The 25,641-nt window shown below is 46.9% G+C and overlaps 1 long non-coding RNA gene across 1 annotated transcript in view; it reads right to left on the bottom strand.

The window, feature by feature from the left end:
* Positions 1 to 565: 565 nt before the first annotated feature.
* The window catches only part of LOC138498546 (uncharacterized), a 154,229-nt gene continuing 129,153 nt past the window's right edge, over positions 566 to 25,641 (bottom strand). The window contains exon 4 of the long non-coding RNA XR_011278737.1: positions 566 to 2,475. This is a non-coding gene — a long non-coding RNA (uncharacterized lncRNA). The remainder of the gene's footprint in view (positions 2,476 to 25,641) is intronic.

The following is a 25,641-nucleotide window of genomic DNA, read 5'->3' as shown; positions in this document are numbered from 1 at the left end:
CATCTAAAGCCCTGATTGGCAAGGTTGCAATTTTGTGTATCACTACATTCCACCCCTATTCAACGTGTGTGCGACAAATGCTGACTAATACACATCAATATAGTATTTAGTGCAGTGATAAAGACCTTGGGGCTTTGCAAGAGGTTTAAGCAAACTACCTTCTAGCGGTTAGTTAGCGTGGCATGCAAGGTTAGTAAAAAACACTACCTAAGCAAAAATGTACACAAAGTGAACAGTGACATATACCCTTGCCAAAACCTGGCCTACACAAAAATACCTACACAAAGTGAACATGGATATTTACTCTAGCCAAAACCTGGCCTACACAACAATACCTAAATAATTATTGTATAACTGATTGTCAGTTAAAAAGCAGCATGCAGTTAGAATGTCAAGGCAATCCAGTGTAGTCTAATCTACAATGCACTATTGCATTTATGTATGGTTATCAATTCTAAAACCTGGCATCCTTTCATTCTAAGGGCCTACCCTCCCCCTGATCCCAGGGCATTCAGACGTGACTATGGGCTGTGTGATTAGACACTTCCCCCATGTATGTGGAACCCAACCAGAAACCATCTAATTTCGTGAACAAGGTGAACCCATGGGCACCAGGTTATCAAAATAAAAACAATTCTACTAATTTACATCAAAGCATGGCATGTGTTATTCATGCAATCAAAAGCAAGCAATTTGATCCATATGTATGCTGGTAACTGTAGCTCTGCGTGCCAGTGTGTGGAGGATGGTCGCCCCCACTCAGTAAAAAGCCAACACCTGCTGATTAAACAATGTTTGCCATACAATGCATCATGTGTATTTAGCAGTCTTGTTGACCTGCCTTATGGCAGAAAAAATGTCTTCATACCTAAAATTCTGCCATCTTCAGTGGTTGCCAATACTTGTAGCAGTGTTGGGCGTATCAATAGGCCCCACTAGGCCAGAATTTCTATAGCAGAGCTGGCATCAGAACCCATAGTGGCTAGCTTATTGTGCACAGTTTCTATGTCACAAGCATATAAAGCTCCTGTTACTCCCCGCTGCTCCTGCAATTAATGAATCTAGCTCCCTAGCTACGCGCACTCTAGTGATGGGCCATAGAAATGGACTCCATTTGTAGCAGCTTAGTAGTACTAAGGAAACATTGCCTCATGATAAATCTATGTCTAAGTGTATCACTGTAATAATAGAGGTGTGCATTACCAGCCTACAATTTAAATGTTGCCTTACTACTGGAAAATCTAACATGTTCACAGTGTTTACCTATTGTGACTTGGAGAATACCCTTCTTCAAGTGGGATATCTACCATATACAATATTAGTTTTTGCCACAAACACCATACTACCATCCGGCAGTGGCTGTTTCATCACACCATTGTGTAAAAAGCATTTAGTCAAATTATAGTCCATAAAATCTTGGCGAGAACACTCGCTGCAGTTCTTGGTCAGAAAAACATCACATTAAACAAATTAAACAAATCTTTGTATCCATTCAGTGACAAAAGATGTCTGACAATGTGCCAGGCCAGTACGCTAGCAATTCCATGTGGATACTCATTTGTAGCGCTTTTCCAAAGAATTATTCCAAATGTCTACAATCAAAAGGTGACTCTTTGCATTAGTGTGCTGGAGACAGCTGTCCCCACAAAAACATGAAACTGGTTGGTTTAACAAAAACCGTGTCACACTCTGTGTCATAAAATCAAATAACTAGTCAGTCATGGTTTCATTTACCCGCCTTAAAGCTGGCTGTAAAAGTATCCATTGTTTCAAAGGTTAACATCTCAAATTAGAGCTCACACACTTGGCAGCATTACTTCAATTAAGGATCTTAACCTACGCACAGGTGACTTTGATGTGCGCACTCATTTTATCTCAAAATAAATTACGCTCCTGCTTGCATAATCCTGCTGCCCCAACAATTCATAAATCCTTTTCCTGCCTACGTGCAACGTAGAAGTTTTTTTTTCAAAAAGCAAAACATCTCTGGTTAAAGCAATTCAGTTGGAAGAGCAAAACCATTTCGTTTTTTCAGATTCATCTCAAAAAGTGCATTTAAAAACCATTTTTCAATGTGTTAGCATTCAAGTGCTGTGTCACACAGCTGTTTGTGGTGCATGATGTTACAGTCCACAACTCATTGTCCATAGTCCTTTAAACAGGAAAGGCAATATATGTCAATTAAGTTATTTCCAGCAACTGAATCATTTGAATGTGTAGCATCAAATATTTGATAATTAGCCAAGTCTGCACCGTGCCAGTTCAGCAAAAGTTATTACTCTGTTGGACACCTTTCGCAGGTTGCAGAACAAATGTCCTCATACGTCATGCATGTTAGCAGCATTGAGTGCGGTGCAGGACGTTTCGCAGTAATTCGCTTTCTCTGAGAATGCGTCTGCTTGACTGATCAGTGTCACCCGCAAATTGAATACATCTACTTCTGTTAATGGCGCGCTATTGTCTTGCTTTTTTTGCCTAGGCAAAATACAAACAGAAATGTTAGGATGCCATCAAAAGTACAATGTCGTTATTTTTCACATTAGGATGTCATCAAAACTTCAATATCAGCGTTATCCACCCCTTCCCATAACACCACCCCCATCTTCAGAAGTCTCACCAGGTAACTACACACTTTATCATTGCTACTGCAATTATTTATCACCCTTCTGCATGTTTCTGGGGGCTTATTTATACTCAACCATACTGGGTGTAACTGCCTAATCACAAACTCATTTGTGCAATGCGATCATAGTTGGTCAATGGTACTTCAGACTGATCTGTGCTTTTACAAAAGCCATATAATAAGTACCCAGGTCGCACAATGCTTTTCTTTTTCACCAAAGCGATCACGAATGCCAGGCGCCAACTTGCTTCCAGTGTCTCATGATCTTGATTTAGTTTGCCCTGCTGGCATCACTCCATTTTTCAAAGGTAAAGTCTTTCAGTCCAATATCGCCTGCAGTTGCACAAGCAGCTTTGTTTATTTTTCTCCATACAGCTAGTGTCTTTCAAGCCTCTGGTTTTTCACTTATCATTTTCTCAAAGGGTGTTTGCTGATTTCTTGGCCCACCCCTTTGAGCGCGATAGTCTAAGTCAGTTTCTTTTGTTGCTTCAACAAATCATTCATTCTTGCACTAAGCCGTGAGGCTTCTGGATCATGGCTAATGTGCAGTGTTCATGTTGTACTCTATAGCCCCGCTCTGCATGTTGTCTCTTGCAAAACGGCTAAGCGCTTTTGTCAGTTTTGCTTCCATCTGGAATGCCATAATGTCTTTGTCAGTTACTCCAGCCCTGGCAATGTAGCTTGCATTTTGCCAGCTGTGTATTCTCTCTTCTCAAAGCGCCTAGAGGTTTCTTCTCCAGTGCACAGCGCTTTACTTCAGCTCACATCACATGGAGCACTGGAATGCAGCTTGCACAGCAATGTCGCTTCACTTCACATCACATCACATGGTGCATGGGAATGCGGTTTGCACGGAGTCTCTTGAAATGGGCAGCTGTCTTTTCTTAGCCCATTCACAGATGCACAGGTTCCCCAAATGTTCAGATGTGATGTGCCCATCTGCCATCCTGCATGCAGCGTTTGTTTTCCTTCCAGTGTTGATACTGGGCAAATTCTTTACTTCTGATCAACATTTCTGTCTTTGCACCCCCTCTCCTCAGTTTTTTGCTCACACTGGGTGTCTCTCACAGGGGATGGAATGCAGGAATGTCATTGTTTATCTTTCGCGCAGCAAGCTTATCTCTTTGCCTATAACTCTTACACTGTGGCGGCTTCAATGGAAAGGCACTCGTTTCAGACAGTTCATCCAGATTAACTCTTTCCTGCACTGTTCCAGCAACTCAGAAAAGCTCTCATAGCTGCCAGCTTCTGTAAACACCATTTCACTAAACAGGAGTGCAGTATTCTGCTTTTGTCTGCCTTCCTCCAACAGTTTTTTTTTCCGCGCACCTCGCCCAAGACAGTGCAAGTTCACGGCACAAGCTCTGCACACACAGCAAGACTCTTATTTTCAAAAGAGGCACTTTTCTCGTCATCAGATTCTACTCCATGTAATTTTGCAAAATGTCAAAGCGTCTTTTAGACTGTTTTGAACTGATTAATGTCCCATTTAAAAGCATACGTTTTTTTTTCTCTTCTTCCTCGTAACCTTGTAGTTTGGCTTCATGAGCTCACTCCAATGCAATGTGCGATCTTTCAAAAGAACCCGCAACCCACTAAATCTTTGTGCTATCTTATCACACACAGATTTTTCATTCTGTTGTACCATTGCCAGAATATAACCACTTATTTCAGTGCATTTAAAAAATGCCATGTTTAGTGCAGCTCCCTGCACGGTTTCCCTGCAAGAGCAACCCACACTCTATATTGCTTGTGGGCTGTTATTGTGTCAACAACATTTTTCACCATGTATCACAGTCAACAGGTCACTATTTCCAAAAACATACATCACTTATAAGGCAACAGTACAAATCCATGGCATAGCGTGGGAACACTCAAAAATACTCCAGGGGCAATTTAGAGGCAATTTAGAAAAATATAAATTGTTTTTTCCCCCCAAACCATTGCAAACTGATTCTGCAATTTCAAATCAATCAAAAATCCAAATAACATCACTCACTTCCTTTTTTAAGTGAGTCTCTCACCCATTATAAGCATGGCACAGCTTAAAATGCAATATAACCATTTTAGTGTGTTTCCTTTAAACAGAATTCGCCACCAGCACATGGAATTTACAGTTGCCAAAAGAAAAACAAACCCTTTAGGCTCTCAGCACAGATGTTACTCTTTCTCCTAAGCACGGCTCATTCCCCACGTTATCTTCAGGAATGTCAACACTTCAAAAGCATACATTAAAAAAGCGAACCTTCGCCTCCGAAAATTACAGCCCCCCACTCGCTAGCACACTGGGGCTGAGTCAATGGTTGAATTACTGTTCACAATTTGCATGTCAAATCCTTGCAACTATTTTCCCTGCCCTCATGACAGAATAGAGATGAGAACTCCGTCTCACTTTGCATTTCAAATTACAACTTTAAACTGGGGAAACCGCATGATAAAATTCTTTCCTAATTGAACATACATCTTTCTTGACCATTCATCGGAGCGCTTTAAACAAAGCCATTTTCCGCTTGTTTATCGCCTTGTACTCCCTGGCTCCATTCCCAAGCAATAAGTCAGTCACGACTGATTTACTGAAGGGAGTCTTAACCACACAAGATATCGGCCACGGCAAGCCGACACAACGCTGCTGTCTTTTGAAGTCTCAGAGCTGCAGTGAGACCACCAAGGAAATGCGACAGCCTGCTCCTCACTCTACACTGTGTTCTCTCACACACTTTGTCATTTCACAGCAAGGCACTGCTCTTCACAAATCCCACAAAGCTGCCACCAAATGTCTTGATATGGGCAAAATCTTCCTCGGGGCCAGCCCTTTGAGAGCAAAAAATACCCAATTCAGCCCAAAATACAGGTTCTATTGTGCTGAGCAGTGATCTCATGCTAGTGACAAATGACACCTTCAATAAGTTTTAGTATTTATTCTAAACAGTGAATTTCATATACATTTGGTATTCAAGTTAGAGAAGATTACAAAGCACAAAACTTAGAGAAATGCAAAATATAGAGAAACATAGAACTTAGATAAACATATAGAAACATAGAGAAACACAGTCTTACGCCCCTTCAATCAGCACTGGGAGACCCTGGCCCTCATAAGCTAGCTGTAACAAGCCCCGCTCAGAGGACAGCGCTGCGGAGTGCCGTCAGAGCTCCAAATTCCGGGCACTTGATCTTGCTCGAACCAAGTCCACAGGACGATCTCCCAACCGAGTCATGTGAGCATGCATATTTTATAATCTCGTGCTCTCCGTCCATGACACACAGTTCCAGAACTTTCCCTGTGCAAAATATAGGCTGGCTCATGGAAAAAACCCAACTCTGTTAATTTCCACTGCTCCTTCTTCTGAGCCCCTCCCTGGCTCCCATCTGCGCGAAAGCTCAGGAATGTCTTATCAGTGCCTTCCCAGAGAAAAGGAGATTAGCTTGGGGCCATGCAGGGCTACCGTTAGTGAGGCACAATATTCTAAGGGAAGCAGGGATGTATTAACCCCATCTGCAAGCTCTAAAAGGCATGCACTCATAGCTTAGTGTTCATAGCGCTTAAGGCTGGCTATCTAAGCGCTATATAGGTGTCATAATGTTCCAAACACTCCAAAAATGTCCATTAGCTTACAGAGCTGGGGCCTTCGCCCTGCCTGTCTATCAACAATGCATAATGTGACCTATCACTCATACTAGGCCTGCATATTCCTTGTAGCTCACTACTGCATAATGGAAGTGCTACAACAGACTACTGTCAGCATTTTTAGCACATACTTTGAATACACTATTTTCTTTCAGCGGCTAATGCTGTCATCTAAAGCCCTGATTGGCAAGGTTGCAATTTTGTGTATCACTACAAACGCCTCATATCCCGCAGACTATAGCACCAACACCAAATCCCAAACAAGAATCGCGTTTCTGCTTCTCCAAGGTATCGACCATTGAGGTAGAAAAGTTTATTCTGGGACTTAAAACGTCCAACTGTAAAGGTGACCAATGCCCTGCCCAACTGATTAAGGATGCTGCGAGAGAATTATCGCCATTCATAACTAAACTCATCAATTCATCCTTTACCACAGGCACTGTACCAAATAACTTAAAAGAGTCTTGGGTACTGCCACTTTTAAAGAAGCAAACCCTTGACCCAGCCATTCCCACTAACTTCAGGCCCATCACGACCGTGCCCTTTCTCTTAAAAATTCTCGACAAAGTGGCATACATGCAAATACAGAACTTCCTTGAAACCAACCAACTACTCGGAACCCGCCAATCCGGATTACGCCCACAACACGGGACTGAGACAGCCCTTATCGATCTTAAGGCCCAAATTGATCAATGCAGAGACAATGGCCAAGTAGCCCTACTCCTCCTGCTAGGCCTCTCAGCTGCATTTGATTTAGTTGACCATACAGTCTTATGCAGCCACCTAGACTCTGCAGCCCACTTCTATAAAGAGGCCATAATATGGATCAAGTCCTTCTTGAGTAACCGAACTATGAGAGTCTTCTCTCCATCAGCCTCGGCAGACCCGATCCCCATAACTTGTGGTGTACCTCAAGGATCTTGTGTGTCACCTACCCTCTACAATGTATTCACAAAGCCACTTTTTGACGAAATGGATCATCTGGGTATCGCCTACACCAATTACGCAGACGATACCCAGATCCTCCTTCCGCTTTCAGGAGACTAGGTCAAGGATCTAGCCCTAGTGAATAAAATTTACAGAATCGTTCAGGCATGGATGGCCACACACGGCTTGAGCCTGAACGATGACAAAACTGAGCTCGTTATTCTAGGCACCCCGACATGCATATCCAAACTCAGCCCTGACTATGCCAATTTCATTATCGATGGGAATAACATAAAAGTAGCTAAGGAAGTGAAGACCCTAGGTTTTTACCTAGATGCCACCTTGAACTTTGCTAAACAAGTTAACTCTCTAGCCTCAACTACTGCATACACATGCAAACTTATCAGAGCCAGCAAACAATTCCTCTCTACAGACAGTTGCATCATGCTCGCCAGAGCCCTTATACTTTCCAAATTGGATTATTGTAATGGACTATACATTGGGGCCAATAAACAGACCATACATAAAATCCAGGTCCTCCAGAATAATGCGTTGAGAGCAGCTCTCAAGATTAACAGAAATTAGCATATATCCTTGGTAAGAAGAGAATACAAATGTCTATCTACTTCTGATAAAATTCAACTCAAAATTGCCTCCCTTACCCACAAGTGCCTCAACAACAAAGCACCACCCTACCTCAAGGATAGGCTACATCTAAGAACCTCGACCAGACCCACAAGAACAGCAAATGCAAACTGCTTACAAGTCCCGCGATTCAAACTCGCTACCATAGGAGGACATAGTTTCCCAGTCAAGGCTGCGCAGCTGTGGAACTCATTACCCCATGGCATTAGAGAACCCCAGCCTTTTGTGAAATTCAGACAGAACTTGACCAATTGGATAGAGCTAATAACACCTAACTACCCTGACTTGCTTGTATCCTCTGACAAACTAACCTGAAGTTCGACTTGCACCTCATCACCAGGCTATGTGTATCCGCCTCTTTCTTTATGCACTGGAATGTTCCGGGTGCCTGTATTTTATCACTGTGTATATTATTATTATTTTATATTCCTCTCAAGAATACCTCCACATGTAAAACTTTGTTTCAGGACCTAGATCCTGCCTTGTATATATCTACCTACTGTAAATTGTCTGATGTTCCTACTTACCACGTACCTGTAACTAAGCTGAGCATATTCTTGTGTTGTGCGCCCTGATGCCCCAGGGTCTGGCGCGCTCTTTAAATAATAAACTAAACTGAACTAAACTAAATCAGTCCATCTTGTAATCTAATTCGCTTTTTGTTTTTTAATAGCACCCTTAATTCCTCTTTCTCTTTGCAGTCTTCTTCAGTTAGAGGATTTTTTTCTGCATCTAGCAAATGCTAATTAATTGTAAAATAGGCCTAGAATAAGGTCTTCCTTTTGCGCTTTGATCAAGTCTTGATCAGGAGTATCAAAACTCCATTGTGCCACAGGCTGTTCAACTGCTTTTGGAGGTTTGGAGTGTGTTATCGCATCTATCTGTATTTCACCAAGCAGGTGTTCAATAGGAAATAAGTCCCCGAGTACAGCTCCAATTTTGGCTAATTGATCTGCCTTATCATTTCCCCACCTTATCTTCAACTTGGTTTTTCAAATGACCACGTATTTTCCTCCAATGGATTGTCAGATTGTTTTCTGACACAAGCTTGTCTATAGCTTGCATCATCTTGCCATGTTTAAGTGGCTTCTTGTTATAGGTAAGCATGCCTTCCACTTTCCACAAAACTATGCAGTTTTTCTCCTGCTTACATTCTGGTGCTCGGAATAGCCTAATGAGGCACACCTGTACAATGCTTCCTTCATCAAAAATGTTTTCAAATGACTCATGTTCTACCTCTGTGGTAATTCTGTTTTTTCCATATTCTCACATTTTCTGAGGACTAAACTCCATGCGCATAATGTTTTGCCTCTTTGACAATTCAGAAAACTCAGCCTGGATCTGGGACATGGCAACACTATTATGTGAGTCAAATGAGAACACAGTACTGCATTCAACTAATGAGTGCACAATATAGTTATGCTTTAGAATGCAAGGCCATGCCCAGTTACTGTTTTAAAGTTTCCCAATGGCCAAAGCACCAAATATGTCAGATATATTTTGGGGTTATATCTATTACTTTGTGGTATTTTATTTAGTATGGTGGTATTTGGTGGTATTTTATAATCTTTGGCAATATATTGTGGTAACCTTTTGGGGTATTTTTATAGTGGTGAGACTGATTTCAGAATACTGCCTAATAATAATTTTTACCAGGGTCACTAACAAACAAAATACTGGTCTTGATACACTCTGGATAGATGGCTCATGCCCTTCTGTGGTACCTTATGTACAATACCATATACACCCTTGTGGCTGAGTTTCAACAAATGTAAAGCATGCAATTGAAATACTGCACATTCATTCAATCTCTCTAGATAAACAGCACACAGCGACTACTTTACTTTGAGATATTTCTTACCACACCTCTGTCTCCTTATGCATGTCAAATAAATGAAATAGAAATATGCAAATTACACAGAGTGACACTTATGCCCACATTGTACTTCACAGTGCAAGTACATTTATTCTTGCAATAGCTTTCAGCTTTTTATCTATGCAAAGCCCTGCCAATTGTCCTTGGCCTCGTGAGACTTGGCAAGAAAAATACACTTTAAAAAAACACAGTAAGACTTTGAGAAATATAAACACAGTATTACATGCACGTTAAAAATAGAATCTCTAATAGAGCACCTAAAATGAAGTGAACTACTTAACCTAGGCTACCGGGTATCATTCACATCAACAGCCCCTCACTTAACCTCCTATTTACCTGGATTTGTTGGCAGTACTCCTGACTCAGTTTGGCAGGGAAATCTTCCCAAGTCTTTCTGCCTGCCTCGCACAGGGTCAACCCAAATAAGGACAGCTTCAGCATCAATCAGCTTTCCAGCATTGAACTCTATCTGCCCAGCCAGCACTCTGCTCCTTGAAATGAATCCTACTCTGTCTCAAAACCCTCTTTATCCAACCTCCTGTCAGTCAAGGAAAACACCTCCCCTTGTGCAGATCATTCCACTGAAATGGCACGTGATTTCATTGCTGAAGAGCAAGAAGATACATCTTTATCTTCCTGCTCTAATTCAATGCCATGTTTTCAGTAGAACAGATCATCACATTTCTTTAGTTTACCACCCTGCGCAGATTCAACCTGCACACCCATTTTCAAAGCTTCATGCATTTTTCTCAATCTGCCCCCAGTTTATTTCATCTTGGACTAATTTGCACTAAATATTATTAAGGGATTCAGTTACAAGGTAACTGGGGTTGGGATAATTAGTATGTTAATTTAGATTAGTATTATACTCAGTCCAGTTCAGTTAATTGAAATAGCATCATGGATCAAAATGCAAATAAAGGATGCATAACAAAATACCAAACTATTCAAAACAGTGCAGTTAGAATAGTGAAGAGACAATCAAGAAGAGAACATATCACGGCAGACAGAGTGGCTCTACACTGCCTCTCTGTGGAGGACAGGATCCAGTTTAAAACTATGACGCTAGCCAATAGATGTCTGTTTGGGAAAGCACTTGCTTACCTGAAGGAAAGGGTCTATCATTATGTACCCAGGCGATAGCTTAGATCAGAGAACCTGGGACAGATCATGTGCCCGCCTTACAAGCTGTCAAACGGCCTTGGTAAGGCATTTCCGGTGATGGCAGCACAAAAGTGGAAAAGCCTACAGTTAGGGCTTAGGCTGGAGTCCAACTACATCGTCTTCAGGAAAAACCTGAAAACATAGTTATTCAAGTAAAAGTGCTGACCCAATCTCCTTTCCAGGTGGCACCTGGCTAATCTATCAGGTGTCTCGTCTTAATTTGAGTGTTTGTATCATGTCTTTATGTCTGCGCCCCGATGCCTGCGGGCTTTCGGTGGATTACAAACCAATAAATAAATAAATCTCATGCATGTGCTCTGTGCATTGCCATCTATTTAATTCTGCCTAAGACTCACGCTCTTGATCAAAGTAATGAGTTTCACACCCTTAGCCCCAGTCGAAGTTCAAACCCACCGTAAATTTGAATGCTACAATGCAGAGTCTAAATGATACAATTCCAAGCTCATACTGCTACATCACACATTACTCTTGCCATCAGCCCTGCAAGTCTTTCTCCAAAGCTCTGTCGGTTTGTCTGACTCTGCACCCACTTTACCCCTCCCTTGCCCTCTTTCTGCCTTTTCCTTTGCTCCACAGACCACTGTCTGGATACCTCTGTTATGGACACAAAAAGCCAACATACGTACAAGCCTCAGCACTGTAAAACCATTATGTTGGTAATACTGTGCAGTATAAAAACTTCTTACATACTATAATATGTGTACTTGACGGGAGTTTTGCGCATCACATGTACACTGACATTATGCTGGCATATATTGTGGGCACAGACACCATTGTGAAAGTGTTTTACAGTGGATATAGTGGCATATATATGGACACAGGTGGCATGACCAAATATTTTACTAGGCCAGGCTGTCACATATCGTTTCCTCTCTCTCCCAATTACTGTCACTTTCTCTTTCTTTCACACACCTTCACTCTACCCGCACTGGATAAGTGAACCTTTTGTCTTTTGTTTTGCCCTGTATCATCTGTCACTCTGTGATCTCCCTCCACTGCCCACCTTCTGTTTATCTTCTGTAATCTTGTGTCTGCCTCTTCCCCATCACTCTCTCATGAACTGCCATTTCGGGTGGCATTTGTGACTATGCTGGGCATATGATGGCAGCAAATCGACCTATGAGGATGCAGATCAACCATTGGAGTGGCCCCATGAAAGAGAGAAACATTCTCTTGAGATCGAGAATGCAGGAAATGAATGGTTCAGGCTACATAGGAGAAACACTGAATATGCTTGTCTTTGAGGTTTGTTTAGAGGAGACACATTATGGAATAGTGAAGTCCTAAGGTCAGGAGCTTATGTGGAAAGCCCAAGCGCGATGAAGTGCAGAATCTGAAAAAGGAAGTGAAGGTTAAAACCATAGGACGGGGAAGGTTCTTGTGTAGAATGTACTGTCTCTCTGCATATCCTTGAATGCACATGTTGACGGCACTGTTGTTGATATTGCCTATACAAAATGTAATGAAAACATGTTTAAAACACTATTGGAGTGGCCTGCTTCCTTTGCTTCTCCTGATGTTTTGCACTCCATCTCCCATTAGCCTCATTCTGCATAGTCAATTGTGAGGGATCATGGGAGCCACAGCCGAAAACATTTGATTAGCCACAGGCCACAGACCCCCGGTTCGTAAAGTTGCAATGCATATATAGAGCTAAATTGTGTTTCTTTGGCATTCGAGGTTGCATTTGGCATATGACGGTAGCAATTAGTTATGCGGTTGCATGATACATGTAATGACATGTCATTTGCATGAGGCATTCTTTGGCATTTCTATGAGCATTTGAAACTGCACATCACCAATGGTAAAGCAGCTTCTGTGCATATAAGGAACAATCACACTGATTCATGGAATAAATGTGCGCTGAAAACGGGGCACATGCGTGCAAAATGTGCGCAAGCGCCTGTTTTCCAATTCATGGAACACATTGCGCGTGGCTTACCTGAGACCTGTGTGTAATCTGCGTGGGTCCAACACGTCACTGCGACACCACAAATGCCTTACGCGATACGGCCATAGAAGGTGAGTGTTGAGTGGAAGATCATCACAGGCTATCGGTGACTATAAGTTGGAGCAAGAATAGGGCCAAGAGAGGCTGCACAGAGATTGTCATGGAAGGAGGGAGCAGGTGTGGTGATGAGGATTGCCTCTGTGTGCAGGACATGGTTTGTATGCAGTCTGCATGACAACAAGCACGTATCAGTCCAACATCATATGGGTCACACGCGGCAGTCATGTCAATGTAGCCTGAACTGGCAGATAATCATAACACATCACCCAAGCAACATAGACGTCTCCCATACCTTGAACCTGCTCCACTGCGATGAAATCACCAGCAATCTCCTCATGTGCAGTGAGTTCATTGTCCTCTGGTGGTGTCCCACTGCCAGTCACCAGAGTGGAGGCGAACTTTGCAGCCAGCTTGTCTTTCGCTCAGCGTCGGAGGTCATTCCAACGCTTAACGACATCATCTGCTGTGCACCTCTCACGTCCTAAGGCACTGATATGGTCTGCAAGGCACTGCCAGTGGGCCCCATGCTGAGCAGGCGTATGTGTGCTCCCTGCCCGCACCAGCATGCACAGCCGTGAACCAACACGTAGTCCATAAGTGCATCCAGTTCCTCATCACAGAAACTCCTCTCCCTTGACGTGTGGGACTCCTGAGCCATGTTTGGGGTACCAGCCTGTACCACTGGAGCACGCTTCTTCCTCTTGCAAGGTGGTGCGGACCCTGAGTGGCTTGTGCCACTCTGGTCAGTAGGGGCTGAAGTGCAGGTGGACTGGCCAATAGAATCAGGCAATGATGTGACAACCAAAGGTCGCACTGCAGGTATTGGCATCTGGGTGCTGTTGCCAGGACCCTGCGCCGTACCTGCCTTGGTGACAAGGGCCGGGACCAATCCAGTCCTGGCTGGGTGACCCAGAACAGGGCTGGTGGTAGCTGCAGCTGCCCCTGAAGCTTCCAAACCGTGGCTGCTCGGGACAGCAGATGACACTTCTGCTCCAGATCCACGTGCCCTGGTGACAGCAACTTGCCCTACACGTGCCTTGGCCTTCTGGACACGGAAATCGGCCATTGAGTCACCCTGTGCCTGTTCCCGGGACCACTGCAGTTCGGCTGGCTGAGCCTGGGTGGTGGTAGCCGCAGCTGCCCCTGCAGCTTCCACACCCTGGCTGCTCAGGACAGCAGATGGCACTGCTTGTCGGGTCTGCCGGGTTCTGGGGATGTCAGCACCAGATGCATCTCACTGACCCGCTTGGGGGGGGCATGGCTATCCCTACATGGGCCTGGACACCTTGCCCTCATGGACCACCCGGGCCACGTCGCCCACCTTGTCCACATTGCCCACCTTGGCCGCCTTGGCCAGCCTGGCCTCCTCACCCACCTTGGCCACCTCACCCACCGTGGCCACCTCTGGGAGGTTGCCCAACTTTGCCTCCCTTACTACTTGTTGCCCTCCCAGTCATGGCTCTGATGGACTAGCACAATGGGAGGTGCAGACAACAATTGTCCTGGGCAATTGGAGTGAGGGGGCAGAGTATGTGATGGAAAACGTACCACAATGCTCCAGCAAGGCTGTAAGTGACCCCTGGGGGAAATATAAGGGTCACGTAATGCTCAGGCACCCCAAAAACAAAAATAAATGTGTACGCGACCCCTCGGTAGCCGGGGTTTTTTGAAAAAACGTCCCGCAGTACGCAGTGGCACTCAGCAACACAAAAAATGCGTACGCGATGAACACGTAGGCTACTATGACCTCGTAATTGGGTACTCGACACACAGGGGCAACCACAGTGGGAAAAATGCGTGCGCGTAGGCAGCTCCCCCGCTGAGTATGCACTGCCACAGTAGTGAACAATTCACGTGTGAACCCACAAAAATATGAAACTCACGCATCAGTCTCCATGAAAAGCATGTACATTGCACTGTTGTCCTACGCAGACCTTTAACCCGTACTGAACAGCAACGCCCAACGTCCAGCACGCATCACGTAACTTACGCCTTATGTGCTGTTTATGCTTGTGTGGAGTGACTCTGTTTCCGGCTGCCCACACAAAAGAACATGGAAGACCCACGCTCCTGCCCACAAGGCCATTTACCTGTCTCCAACTGCCCCGAGCTGCCTCCTAGAGCCATATGCTGCTGCCTGCCCACTCTGTGCCGCTCTGCCTGCGTGCCATTTCCAGTGATTATGTTGCTGTGACCACCTCTGCTGATCCTGAAGACTCCCGACTGCCATTCCATTGCTCCACAGCCCAGCCCCAGGACCACCTGCCCACCCACACCTGCCATGTCCGACCCATCTCCATCTGATGCAAGTGGCAATCCCCCGGCAGAGAGGCAGAGGGCTGTCAGCTTCTCTTCCACAGAAGTTGGCATCCTGGTGGAGCAAGTCCTGGGGCATTATGGTGCCCTCTTCCCGGGACCATCGCGAGTCAACAAGGAAGGACGGAGTAAAATCTGGGCAGACATCGTGGGTGCCATCAACGCGGAGGGGGTGGCAACCCGTGACTACCGACATGTCCGTAAGCGCTGGGAAGACTTCAGGTCCAGGACCCTCAACAAGGCCTGGCGCCTCCTCAAGGCTGGTGATGATTGAGCGAGGCGCCGGAGCCGGTTGACCAACGATGAGATGCGGATCCTGGAGCGCATCGCCTAGCGCTGTAGGCCTAGGTCTTGGATTTGGTGCTCCGTCTAGAGTCGACTGGTAAGTGTTCATGTGTTCTTGTCCACCATAGTGCATGTGCATGTTGAGGTGTGGCTGGAGTGTGCACCTTGCCCTTATGTCTGGCATGCCTCCTGTACAGATGTCTGTGTGCATGTCCCTGGCATTGCTGCATGTGAGTCCATTCAGGCGTGTCCCACATCAATGGTGTCTGTGTTGCAATGCGTGATGCGCACCAGAATTTTACGAGGTGCACATGTTAGCATACCTGTGTCTGGACTGGGGCATGCGAGACGTGTGACACATGGGTGCTCATGTCACCATCATGGACGTGCATGGTGTATATGTGCGTGTGTCTGAGTAATGAGTGTGTGACTGGCCAACCCCATGGATGCATGACACATGAGCATCTCAATGCGTGATTGACTCATGCAGCACAGTTGTCCCCAAGTGCACTGTGACGGGAGGTGTACATGGCCTAATGCATGACTGTCAGTTGATGTATGTGTATGTGATGTGCATGTACCATGATGCATGTAAGGTTCAGCCCCTCCTCTGATGTGCTCGCAGTGCCTTGTACATGGATGTGAATGTTTGTTGCACATGGCATGGATGTTTGTGCATGTGTGTTGCTTGCACTGACCTGTGTGTTGGGGAGAGTGATGATGGTTGTGACGTTTGACAGTGCCACTCATGTGCATTTGCTTTGTGTCAAGCAGACATTTGTTGGTACACTGATGCTTGTGTTCAATGTCCCCCTATGCACAGCGACGATGGAGGAAGAGGGCGGAGTTGGTGCTGTGGAGCACCGCAGCAGGGATGCCTCCACTAGGCACTGACGCAAGGCCCAGTCGTCCTCCCAGGGTATGTCATCATCTGGGAGCGAGGAGGCTGGTGCTGCGTCAGAGTCATCGGCGGCAGCTGCTGAGGGGAGGCCCAAGAGGGTGAAGTTGGTCGTGGGCTCCTCGTCAGTGGGAGGGACAGGTGAGACCACACAGGGGCAATCCAATGCAGAAGACAGTGGGGAGTCATCCAAGTTGGTGGTGGTGGAGGAGAAGGAGGAGGCCACATCAGCCCTGCACATGGGGCCCGGCAGGGGTGATGAGGTAGGTGTTCCTGGTGCAGTCCAGGGTCAGGGGCCAGAGGCAGTGCAGGTCACCGTGGAGGGGCCTGTGACTGCTCCTGTCCCTGGAACTGCGACTGCACCAGTGTGCGCCTGCAGGCATGCCTCAGGCCGGACCCATCCGCAGGTGGCGGATGTATCCACAAAAACGGATCTTCCAGTACCTTCGGATGAGGCAATTCGTGACAGGGTTGAACCGGTGCTAGCCGATGTTGCGAGCATTCATGATGATGTGCAGGCTTCCAATCAGGGGCTTGCACATCATCACGATGAGGTCTGTCGCCTCATCAACTGGTTAGCACAGTTCATGGTCTCAAATGTGCTACATGTGCTGGCCACTGCTGCAACCCCCTCCTCCTCTTCCTCATCTGTGCGCCAGTCGTCCTCCCTGCCGTCTTCCGGTCCAGATACCACCAAGGTCCCCTGTGTACCTGTCCAAACCCCGGCGGCCAGTCTGGTGGAGACCACATCCCTGCCACAGTCAGGAGTCGAAGGAGGATCATCAGAGGTGGTCACATCAGCAACAGGACCAATGGCAATGGAGGAAGTGCAGGCACCGTGCACCACGCAGCAGGGCACGTGCGCGACAGCCCGGGGCTTGTCATCATCCTAGAGGCTGTCCTGGAGGCGCAGGCACCAGGCTTTTTGGCTGCAGCATGCTTGTCGTAGGAGGCGACAGGGCTCGGGCCCTCAACATCAGAGGGGCAGATATCGGCCATTGGGCAGGAGGTAAACGTGGTCCTTAGCTCGAGGATGTCTTCTGTGTTGGAGCAAATGGGCCAGAAGATCGGAGCAGAGCGTCAGCGGGCACAGGGGGCACGACTCACCATCGCCAGGGTGGAGAACACTCTGCGTCGGGGGGAAGCGGGCTCGAGTTCCTCGAGGAGTCTCGGAGGGAGTTTGAGAGGAGCACATTGGAGTCCCTGCGGGCCCTCGAGGGGAGAGCCGAGGCCCGCCTGAGGGAAATAGATGCAGAGATCGATGATGCCCTGGCCAAAACTCTTGGGGGAAATGGTGAGTCGTAGGACTAGCCCGCTGCCTTTGTAAATAATTCTTTAGGAGTAGGTTTCATTTGTTTTTCTTTTTATTTGGAGTTCCTGGACTTTGCTCCGCATCCTGTATATAGGTGTCTTTTATAGTACTTTTAGGATGTTCTTGTATTTTTGGGGATCATGTGTTAGGCAGAATACGGTGCCGTTCCCTTAGGGAGCACTACAGAAGATTAAGACTACAGGTATGAGCAAAAAAATCCCCTTTGGTATCAGTCTGTACCACAAAGATTTAGTTGGTAGCTGTACCTAAGCAGTCAGACTTATCTCAAGAGGGAGATGAGCAGTATTCAGGGTTTACACAATAGGGCTACAGCACTATGGTACAAGGAAACACTGACCAAAGCTTTGTATTAAAAATAATATATATATTTATTTTACACACTTCTAGTTCAACACATTAATCACAGTTAATAAAGCAAGTTAAAATCAGTCAAGAAAAGTTTACACAACACCCTAGTTAAATTGTAGACAAGTTTGAGCAAGAGTGAAAACTGAGAAAAACGGCACAGCGAAAACCAAACACAAATGGCACTCTAGCAATTTCTCACAAGGGGGAGGGGAGTACAAGTTATGCAGGAATATATTCTTAGGCACCCTAGCAACACTTCCCAATAGGTTTGTGAACAAGTTTAGGCAAGGCAGTACTTTAGCATAGAGAATACTTAACTGAAAACCAAGCAAAATGGCACTTCACAAGTTTTAAAAGTGGGAAGGAAAATATAAGAATTAGGTGCACCAACACAGTTCTAGTTGAGAAGCAATCTAGAGAAGGCAGTTCTAACAAATTCAGCCAGAGTCAGTAGGCCTGTGCCAGAGTCAGTGGTACAGGGCAAAGGGCCCAGCAGCAAAATGTTCTTGTAGCTGGAGTCAAGTCTTTGGTTAACGATTCGAAAAGGTGAATGCAGAAGGTGAAAGACAATGTTAGAGGATATGGGTGGCCACCCCAACAGGTAGGTAAAGGATTTAAAACACCTTTAGCACTACCACGCGAAAAGGGAGGCCTGGCGGAACAAAGTCCCTTAAAATGAAGAAGAGGCTCCTGCGGTGGCGGTTGTTCCTGGTAGTTCCTGCAGTTCGGGAGATCCAGCAGAGGAAGAGAGGCTCTTGTCGTGGAAGAAGGTTCGAGTTACTGCACAACCCAGGGATGAAACCAGCCGCGGTGCTGCCCAACAAATAAAAGGTACGCTCCTTTAAATCGCGGTCCGGGTGGACGGGTGCCTCGCTATCCGGTCTCCGAGTACAGGGTACTGGTGATTCGACCAGGGCAGGTCCAGGAAGGCGATTGGCAAACTGGTTGGCCCCACCAGTTCAAGGGAAGAAGGCTCTTGCAGATGAAGATCTTCTCTCGTGTGGAGAAAAGTGGTCAGACGCTGCAGCAGGGCTTCACCTGTGGTTCAGTCGCTACAGATGTTTTTGGCTTCTCTCCTCTTTGGCTTCTTATTTCCAGTGGCAACGTCTTGCTCTTCCAGTCCTCAGGACCCTGCTTTTATGCAAAAAGATCCCCATTCATACAGCCTAGCTGTCACTCACACAGTGGAGTGGTCATCTTGGCGGGAGACCCTACAGCCTATCAGGGCAGAGTGCGATATGGGTTGCTGCGGCAACCTTGTCCAGGGGTCCTACTCCCCCTGCCACACAGTGGACCCACCCCAGACTCAGTGGTGCCGAAAGAAGGGCTTCTTGGCAGAAGCCCGCTAAAAGGACGAACAAAGGATCCCCGACCTGGGTTAGGAGTTTAGAGAAAGACACGAGAAATAATTTATATAAAAGTTCTGGCAAATAAAACCTACCGGAGTAAAGTTAATATCAGAAGAAACCGGCAGTATGTTAGAGGCTGTCAGTAAATGTGGTAGCCACGAACAATGGGAAAATCCCATAGGGAAATATTCGCGGTCGAATATTTTTGGTAGTAACCACTGCCACCAGCCAGAAACTTTTAGGAGAGGGACTGTACGGTACCCTCTCGAAAATGAACATGAGGGAAAAACTATTAACACTTCCCAGTACTTCCATAGTAAGATGGGTTCTACTGGTTTAGTTTATAAAGATTGACTAGTAAAGTCAATGGGGACTTTACATGCCCTGGGAGACAATAGTCAGTCCCAGGGTATGGAGTCTATGTTTGGGGGTCGCTACGACATCCCTGTGTCACTGCACGGAGGGTGCTGTGTAACACATGTGGAAAAAGATGGTTCCTATGAGGGTGAGATAAACCACATAGGCATTAAACACAAAAAATAGCCCAGAACACACATTGCACACATGCCTAAGAGTGGGAAAAAAAGTCTCACTCTTAGCAAGAGAAAAAACAAAATCCTTCCAATCCAGCAAAGCTGCTGGGGTACTCTATAGCTAAGGGAAATTAGCCATAGAATCAGAATTCTCCCTAACAATCATGGACCTGTGAACTTTGTATATAGTTGGGATCTTGTCGTTTCTGGACCAATTTTTTGTTACCATGGAGAAATGGTTTTATACACATTTTTCTTTGCATTTTCATATGCTGCAATGGACATGGATCACAATTTGGAGTCTTTAATTTTTCTATCATAATTTCTTTTTTTTCTGGATTTGAATTTCATTTGAATTTATTATGATGATGATTTCACTGGTTTTATTTTAATTTGTTTCATTTGGAATCAGGATCATGAATACATTTTTATACCTTGGAGTACAAGTGGTGTCTGCTCTCAATGTTTTGGTGCATGTTTCAATATTCCTTGTCTGTATTATGTGTCCCTGCTGTTGAGCAATGTTGTTCATGTGTGTGTAAACATACATGAATGTGTGAGTTTGTGATTCCCATGACATGGGGCATGTAATGGGGAGCAGGAACAATGGATGAGTATTGAGGTGCACCGTGTGGATGCAGCAGGTGGTGTGATTTTGGTGGACATATGCTACATGATTGAATGGTGTACAAATTTGTGGGGTGGGGGGACAGGAATCGGGGCCTGCCTGCAGGTTGCCGTCACTGGTGGGGGGACATGAGTCAGGGCCTGCCCGCAGGTTGCCGTCACTGGTGGGGTTGGGGGGACATGAGTCAGGGCCTGTCTGCAGGTTGCCGTCACTGGTGGGGGGGGACATGAGTCGGGGCTTGCCTGCAGTTTGTCATCACTGGTGGGGGGTGGGAGGACATGAGTCAGGGCCTGTCTGCAGGTTGCCATCACTGGTGGGGGTACATGAGTCGGGGCCTGCCTGCAGGTTGCGGTCACTTGTGGTGGGTGGGGGTACATGAGTCAGGGCCTGCCCGCAGGTTGCCGTCACTGTGGGGGGTCATGAGTCGGGGACTGCCTGCAGGGTATGGTCACGGGTGGGCTGCCTGTGGGGTGTGGTCACGGGTGATGGGGAGATCTCTTGTGGTGTGGGTTGCCTACAGGGTATGGTCACGGGTGATGGGGGGTCCCTTGTGGTGTGGGCTGCCTGTGGTGTGGGCTGCCTGCGGGGTATGGTCACGGGTGATGGGGGGTCCCTTGTGGTGTGGGCTGCCTGCGGGGTATGGTCACAGGTGATGGGGGTGTCCCTTGTGGTGTGGGCTGCCTGCAGGGTATGGTCAAGGGTGATGGGGAGGTCCCTTGCGGTGTGGGCTGCCTGTGGGGTATGGTCATGGGTGGGCTGCCTGCGGGGTATGGTCACGGGTGATGGGGCGGTCCCTTGTGGTGTGGGCTGCCTGCGGGGTATGATCACGGGTGATGGGGGGTCCCTTGTGGTGTGGGCTGACTGCGGGGTATTGTCACAGGTGGGCTGCCTGTGGGGTATGGTCACGGGTGATGGGGTGGTCCCTTGTGGTGTGGGCTGCCTGCGGGGTATGGTCACGGGTGATGGAGGGGGTCCCTTGTGGTGTGGGCTGCCTGTGGGGTATGGTCACGGGTGATGGGGAGGTTGCTTGTGGTGTGGGCTGCCTGCCGGGTATGGTCACGGGTGGGCTGCCTGCGGGGTATAGTCACGGGTGATGGGGAGATCCCTTGTGTGTGGGCCGCCTGTGGGGTATGGTCACAGATGATGGGGGTCCCTTGTGGTGTGGCTGCCTGCGGGGTATGGTCACATGTAATGGGGTGGTCCCTTGTGTGTGGGCCGCCTGTGGGGTATGGTCACAGGTGATGGGGGGTCCCTTGTGGTGTGGGCTGACTGCGGGGTATGGTCACGGGAGATGGGGGGTCCCTTGTGGTGTGGGCTGCCTGCGGGGTATGGTCTCAGGTGATGGGGGTCCCTTGTGGTGTGGGCTGCCTGCGGGGTGTGTTCTCGGCTGATGGCAGCATGTGTGGCCCTTTCCACACGATTTGGCAGGCGCGAGCGGGATATGCAATTTCACGGGGGTACACGCGGCCCTTAACACGCGATTTTTGGCTGGCACGAGCAGGGTACGCGATTTCACGGGGGTGCACGTGGACCTTTACACGCGATTTGGCTGGCGCGAGCGGGATATGCAATTTTGTGGGGGTACGTGCGGCCCTTTACATGTGATTTGGCTGGTGCGAGTGGGGTCTGCGATTTCATGGGGGTACGCGTGGCCCTTAACATGCGATTTGGCTGGCACAAGCGGGGTACGCGATTTTGCAGGGGTGCAGACGGGGCACGTGTGGGTTTTTTCACGTGATTTGGCTGGCACGAGCGGGGTATGCGATTTTGCGGGGGTACGCACGGCCCTTTCCACGCATTTTGGCTGGCGTGAGCTGGGTACGCGATTTCGGGGGGTAGGCATGAACATTTACACACGATTTGGCTGGTGCTAGCGGGGTACGCTCAAAATGTTTCACACAATCTGGCACACGCGTGGAGCACGCTCCGTCTCGGCGCGTGGCGCTTGCGCTGCTTCTGCGTTGGATTCTATGAATCGGGTGTTTATGGATCATTTGAGGCTTGGCTTGGCACATGATGGAATCAATTACACTGGAGGCTGCACATATGGTACCTTTTACTATGCATAAAAGGGATTGAATGTCATTACTGGGCATTTGAGGCTGCACTTCACATATCACATATAAGGCAGCAATTAGACATGTGAGGCTCTCCACTTTTTATAGTGACCATACCAAGTGCATGAGAAATTATCTGACATTGTGAGGAATAAGTGGACATTTGAGGATGCACTCGGTATGTAAAAGAAGCAACTGGATATACAAAACTTTAATTTAGATATTTTGGTTGTGCCTAGTTTGCAAACCTACAAAAGACATATGTTTGTAGTATCTATAAATAGGGGTTACAATTGGCCTACTGTATTATGGCAGCATCTGGGAATGTGGGGCTTTGCGTGGCATATGATTACTAGATCTGACAGGTGCAGATATAATTGGTAAAAGATTGCAGTAAATGGCTATGACCATAGCAGCAAATGCATGGCAGTGCCCAAGACCTATGTTGTGTTTATTCGGTCTACCACTAACATGATGCCCGGCAAGGCAGATCTAGGCAGCATCTTAGGTAAAATGTGGTTGGTATCTAATAAATTCTCATGGCTACTTTAGAAACGGTTTGGTATTTTATGAAATGTAGGCTTACGTACATTTTTTACACCGTCAGGCACTTCAGGTGATGTAATTATCGGGGTTAAATGTTACGTGATGTTCATTAATGCAATGTCATCAGGGTCAAAGGTCATATGACATACCTTCATGTGATGTCATCGGGTATGCAATGTCACTTCATCTACCTCTGGCAGTTTGGTGAATTGACGTCCCTGTTATTAGAAAGTAAAATGCTCTTATCAGGAGTGCTGTTATTACTGCTACTTCTGCTCCTACATTCTCCAAACACCACTCTTTCCACTACATAAGTCTCTGAGAATATATCAACTCTATTCAACATACATAGAAAAATAGTATTTTTGGTGGTGAAAAAAGGAATACATCCACTAATGTTCAAAACAATACTAGAAACGTTGTTTCTTATGTGAAGAGGGTCAGTATTACAGTGACTTTATGAATTAATGCAGTCTACAATCACTGCTCATTATAAGGAAGGCATGGTATCAACAGTAATACAGACACAAGTGACCACAGGTCAAAGGTGTTTAATCCTAAATCTAAAGATGGGAGCAAACTACGGTCATCAAATAATAACGCAGTCCTAGTGGTATCTTGTCAAAATTAAAGGGCCTATACTGATAAACCTATTGCCAATCCTTACTTCTAAATACAAATAGCGTGTGTTACGAAAGATTTCATAATCATATGTAATTTTCCCTCCATGTGTCTACCCCCAAACATTTTGCTGCTGTTTAGAAACCATTGACTGATTTTGCCAGAGAAGCACAGCCTTCAGCTGCACTAATTTGGGCTTTTGCTCACTTCTTATGGGGAAACTGACATGCCCTTAAGACAGTCAGTACTGGGAGACTTTGTTTCCCTTAGTCCTTTCCTCATGTTGCAGCTTTTGTGCAACATGTAACAAGTGTGCAATGTATCTTACCATACAGCACACTTGGGTATCTAGTCATTTCCAAAGGCCCTAGAAACTCTCGCTGGACTTTTTATAAACTGTGCAGATGTGTCATGGACAGGGCTGGTGGCAGCTATCGTTTCGCATTATTTTTAACCCTTTCCTGCCAGGTTAACCGTGTTAACCGCATTTGGCACTAATAGGTGGCCTGGCTCCAAAATGGCCATGCCACAAGGTTCTTTGTCCTGTCCTTTGGCCATCTTGCCACTTCACCTTCCCCAGGTCGAGCCGACCCGGGTCAGTCCTTATTTGGTCATGCACTTTCCCGCGAATCCCAATGCTTTCGCTGGCTTCTGCATGCCTTGTGTGTCTGCCTTCAGGATGTGGGCTGGGATGTCTGAATATTATTATTATTTTTTTTTATTTTACACATCTTGGGTGCCAGAGAGTCTGGAGTGCCCTGAATGCCTGGGACCACTGCGGTCCGTGATTGGTCCACGTATGGAGTGTGTGTTTGTGAGCAGATCTCCCATTGGGCCCCCTCCTTTTTTGGCGCAAAGGGAACTTTGGATAAGAGGAAGCTGAAAACACCACTACTATGTCGATCTCCTGAGTTCACACCGAACAAAGGGTAGGAGCCAAGTATCCTGCAACTATGAAGCTAAGTCAAGGAACCGCTGGTGACCCGCTGGAAGGTTTGGCATCCTGAGCCCGTTGTTGTCCCGTGGGACCCCTCTGCATCTAGTTGTCCTAGAAGGTCTGCGAAGACACTTTGACCCATTGGGATAGTGGGACCAACTATTCTCGGCACCTTCACCAAACACTGCAAGTAAGCTTTCTCGGAAGTATCCCTGGGCCAACCAGTGGACTGACCATCTTACTCAATTGCTTTGCTCTGTCACAGGTGCCGTTTCGAGGAGGTCCTCGAAACTTGGTATACTGTTAGCTCTGTGTCCACTGCACCCTCACACCGAATTTCGTACACTTGGCATTCCCAAGTCTGAAGTGAGATGAGTGCGCCAGGACTGGAGTAAACGCAGTTACTGTGTTGCCCTGCCGCGGCAACGACCTGTGCAAGTTCACTGCATTTGTGACCCTCTTGCCCCTGAAGCCTGCTGCAGTGAAACTGGGTCGATTCGTCCACTGTATCCTGGGAACTACAAGGTGGCGAGATGTCCTTTTTGCCGCATTCAAACCTGCCAGCGAAGTGGACTGAACTGGCAAAGTTTGGGTCTGCCTGCGTCGGGGACCGGTGAGTACTCCTTACCCCAACCGGTGGCCCCTAGCGCAGGAGCCCATTTTTACGCACAAGTGGCCCCTGAAGGCCCCTTTCCTTTCCACAGCTATTGCAAAATAGTGACTCCATCCCGCACTCTCAAACTGCCTCTGCCTTCAAGTGGAGGTCCTCCTTGAATAGTGGGAACTTGTTCTGCATCGCCTCATCCACCTTCCTGAGCTGCTCTTGAAGAGACCCTATCCTGTCCATTGGCACAAGCGCATGCATGTACTGTTGGGCACAAGGCTCCTCTCTTCGTAG

This window comes from Ambystoma mexicanum, chromosome 5q (assembly GCF_040938575.1).
Source record: "Ambystoma mexicanum isolate Mex_15411 chromosome 5q, UKY_AmexF1_1, whole genome shotgun sequence".
NCBI classification, from domain to species: domain Eukaryota; kingdom Metazoa; phylum Chordata; class Amphibia; order Caudata; family Ambystomatidae; genus Ambystoma; species Ambystoma mexicanum.
This window is presented reverse-complemented; position numbering and strand designations above follow the sequence as displayed.